A 4313-nucleotide genomic window follows, 5' to 3' on the forward strand; every position below is an offset into this window, starting at 1 on the left:
CTGTGGTCTGGCTCATGGGGGGGGGCGGCGCCCTAGCGCCCTCTATTGGCCAGCCGCCCCTGGTGAGAATCCTGCCTGCCTGTACCCGTTGAAATTGTTATTTAGTAAAAGTTTGTATTGGAGCCTTTTTGCCTTCTCGTCTTCTTCTGCCTGCACCACATCCTGACAGAATAACGGACTGCCTTAAAATTGACAATAGGGTCAGAATAATCGTCCTGGCTCAGGAGAGCCAAAGTTTTTTTTTCTTTTATCCTGGGCTTTTGCAGCCTTGCCGTCTCCAGCACCCTCGATGATGAGAGCCTGAGGACCTTGTTCCGGCCACTTTTGACCGTCCCATGGATCTCCCCGACACCACGGGACTGAACTGGAGGGAAACTGTCCTCCGGTGTCTGGAAAGTGTCGGGCCTCGATCAGGAACACAGCCAGAACCAGGGATTCCTCATGCCATGCCTGAGCCCTTGTCTTCAGCTAAGATGGCCGCCACCTCTCCACTTGAGCCCTCAGCCAAGATGGCCGCCACCTCTCCACTTGAGCCCTCAGCCAAAATGGCTGCCACCTCTCCACTTGAGCCCTCAGTCAAAATGGCCGCCGCCTCGCCGCCTGAGACCTCAGCCAGGATGGCCGCGGTCACGCCCCGTCCAGAGGCCAGTCCTGCCGCGCCAGAAAATCTTCACGTCATGCATGACCAACCTGATCTTCAAGTCGTGCCTGACCAGCCTGATCTTCACGTCATGCCTGAACAGCCTGATCTTCACGACCTGCCGAGCCAGAGACTGTTCACGTTGTGCCCGCCGAGCCAGAGTCTGTTCACAGTGTGCCTGCCGAGGCAGAGACTGTTCACGTCAGTCCTGCCGACCCTGCGTTTCACATCAGTCCGGTTGAGTCTGAATCTTCTGTCCCCAAACCTGAATCCGAATTCCCACCCAGCCTCCCTCTCCCACCTCCCACCTCCCACCTCCTCCCATCTACCACCTCTCAACCCTTCTTCCACCACTGCCTGTCAGCCCCTCAGCTCCCCCTACCACCTTCAGGAAGTCGCCGTGGGTCTGCCGGCCTACAGCTCCGGACTGTTTGGTGGATCCCCGGTCTCCACCTCCAACCTCCACAACCAGGACTCCACCTCAGCCCAACGGGCCATCAACGTCCCCTAGGCTCCTACCTTCCTCAGCTCCACCATGGCCCATCTGGTCACCAGTTCCACCAGGCTCCCTCGTCCCCCCGGATCCACCTTGGTCGCTTGTCGCTTCCCTCACCTCTGGACTGCACTCCTCTGGCTACACCTCGTCCCTTCGTCCCCCCCGGCTCTATTGGACTCCTCACTCCCTTCAGTTCCTCCTTGGTCCTCACTCCCTCTGTCTCCACTGCGCCCATCTGTGTCCCTGCCTGCACCTCAGTCGCCAGAGCTGGCAGTCCCGCCATGTCCCGCCGGATCCTCTGCGTCGCCTGGATGCATCGGCTCTCCGGCTCCACCCTGGGCTCCTCTCCCACCTGCTCTGCCCCCGTCAGTCGGCCCCCTGGAGTCGTCAGCCCTGCCTCCTCTATGGTTCCTCCCTCCGTCGTCTCCGCCCTGACCGAGTTTTATTTCTTTTATTTTCATTGTTAGACGAATTACAGAAATAATCAGGCAAACTAATATTCTTTTGTCTAATTTGGCACAAGATTAATATGAATGTGTACATATTAAGAATTACTATTATATTAGTACATTTGTAGCCTTCAGTAAATTAAAAAAGCCCAGCTTTAGGAAGGGAAGAGACAGAAAAAGAAAGAGCAATGGATAAGAGGAGAGAGCAGGTATTGACAAATAATCTAACATGGTTTTAAAGCTATTTCTTATCCTTTTTGGCAACCTCAAATTTAGGACCTCTTTGATTATAAAGCCCTGCCTATGGCCCTGTATTAGGCATAAGATCAATAATGAATGTGTACATATTGTGAATGAATTTAATGAACTTAGTTACCTATCTTTCCTGGTAGCCTTCAGTAAATGAACGTGTCTGAGACCCTGTGTTTACTTTCTTCTCTGACACAGACAAACATGAAAGGCCTATATCAGTCAAAGCTCAGCTTTAGGAGGTGTTGTATTTTTTCCTGCTGTAACCTCTAGATCCTTCTAAAACATTCCCATAATCTGCTGCAATCACATCTTTATTTCAAATGTAGGCTATGCCGCGGCGAGATGAAAACATCCCTACAGGTCATGTGACAAAAACCAACTGATCAGCTTCGACCTTTCCGTAACAACAGCTGATCATAGCTGTACAGGGCGGCTTTTTATTTCTCATCTCCATAAATATATCTAGTAGTAAAGCTAATGCAAGGGCTAGAAATAAATTAATTCTTTGCTGATACTTCCTCGTCACCATGGAGAGCGCAGTTCGCACCGATTTCTCCTTCTTTCCACAAGCGCTTGCTCTCCCGTGGCGTCTGTCGTTGCTGTGCAACCATGAACAAAGGCACGCCTGGAAAAACGAGTGCGATATGTGGCTCTTTCCTCCTTTCTTGTCAGAGCCACCGCATTAGTAGTGCCGCCGGTCACCATGTCTCAGTGTTTTAATGAAGAGGACACAACTGTGTACCTTTTGGACAGCGCATCAAGAACCGGATTAATCCGGTACTTCGGTACCACCGGTACTTAAGAAAAGCTGGTGTCGTAACGGTTTCATTTTTTTAGTACCGACTTTGTACCGAAGTACCGGGTCTTTTGACAACACTACATACACTCATTGGGAGCTGAGCCCTGCTAAAATGAAAATCCTAGAATCGACCGTGTGAAGCTCGAGTATTATGTGATGATGATGTTGTGTATATGTGGCATTATGTGTTGAACTGAACTAACAGACGTGATCCACAGATCCAGGAGAAACTTTAGTCTGTGTGACTGCTGGATCATTATACAGAGGTACGACACGTTCATTTATACTGACAGCTTTATAACATTAAACTATCAGTCAGTCTGTAAAAGCTTCATCAATAACTGTTGATAGTTGAATACCCTTGACTTCAGTCATGTACAGTTTCTCTTCTTCCTCTCATGTTTCCTGCAGTGATTGTGACTATTGTTGAGATCGCAGTGTTTGCTGCTCCTACTGTGATTCTTCTTCAGATCATCTGTGCAAGAAGAGCTGGTGAGTTTTGAGCCGCACACAATCTGATGATTCACACTCATCTGATCTGGAACAATCTGAAATCATGATAAAAACACATACGAGAGGTCAGTCAATGCTTTTATTTTGCAGGGAGGAAGGACTCGAAGCACCCAGAGGAAATAGAGATGCCGACAATATTAGAATAAAATACTGATGAGTTTTGAGCAAATCTGCAGCAATATTTACAATAGCAAAAACTTACAGAGGATTGTTCATTGTTTTATTTTCTTCGTCTCAGAAAACAGAGAAAAAACTCTGATCACCCTGAAGAAATAGTGACAACAAGTTTAGATTAAATTTTCTTGTGCTTCATATATTAACTGCTTTAAATATAATATTAAATACAGTAATGGACAGACTCAGACTGTATAATCTCTCTCTGTTCTGTGTGATGGAGCTGATTTGGTGATTCTTGTACCTTGTCTGTTCATTCCTGGTTTTAGCATCTTTTTTTTAATTTTGAATGATTAATGCAAATTTTCTTAATAAAACCTCTGCAATTGTGTTTAATATGTCTCCTTTCCTGAGATGTTTGTTACAAATATGGTGATTCCCCCTCATGAGCTCGTAATGTATTGTAATATAGAATAGTAAGTGTGAGTATTAATGGGTCAAGTGTTGATGTAAAAGAAGCGTTTCAGTCATTTCTTGAAAGTGGCTTAAGTCTCTGCAGTTTGAGAAAATTGGTTTGTTACTGAAATGCTACTCCTGAAATGCATATATCTTCAACAGTCGGACACTAGAAGACTGAAACCAGTGTCATCTTGACCTGCTAGATACACTGTTCACAGCAAACACTGGGCCTCGAGTTGGTTCACGTAGTGTTTTTGCGCAGCGCGTGTGTGTTACACGTCACCACGTAGGCTCACTATTGGCCGACGCTGGTCATGTGTGTGATGCGTATGACGTACAACACTGACGCGCTGCACAAAAACACTAAATGAACCAACTCGAGGCCCAGAGAGAAGGAAATGTATAGTGGAATAAAGTCGTTATTTTTGTTTGTTTTTGCGCACAAAAAGTATTCTCGTCGCTTGATATACTTAAGATTGAGCCACTGTAGTCACTTGGACTATATTAACAATCTCTTTAATAACTTTTCTGGGCCAGCAAGTTTCAGTCCCTTAGAAGCCTATGGAGGAGTGAGACAGCGCTCATATTTAA

General features: G+C 46.7%; 1 protein-coding gene across 3 annotated transcripts in view; it reads left to right on the top strand.

The window, feature by feature from the left end:
- Window positions 1–3659, top strand: part of LOC309502537 (uncharacterized protein) — a 143656-nt gene extending 139997 nt beyond the window's left edge. For all 3 annotated transcript variants that reach the window (XM_082174938.1, XM_082174939.1, XM_082174941.1), the window contains 3 exons: window positions 2855–2902; window positions 3048–3128; window positions 3240–3659. The gene's annotated coding sequence lies outside the window, so the exon portion shown is untranslated. The remainder of the gene's footprint in view (window positions 1–2854; window positions 2903–3047; window positions 3129–3239) is intronic.
- Window positions 3660–4313: the final 654 nt, after the last annotated feature.

Source organism: Leuciscus leuciscus (assembly GCF_965113295.1).
Source record: "Leuciscus leuciscus genome assembly, chromosome: 1".
NCBI lineage: Eukaryota > Metazoa > Chordata > Actinopteri > Cypriniformes > Leuciscidae > Leuciscus > Leuciscus leuciscus.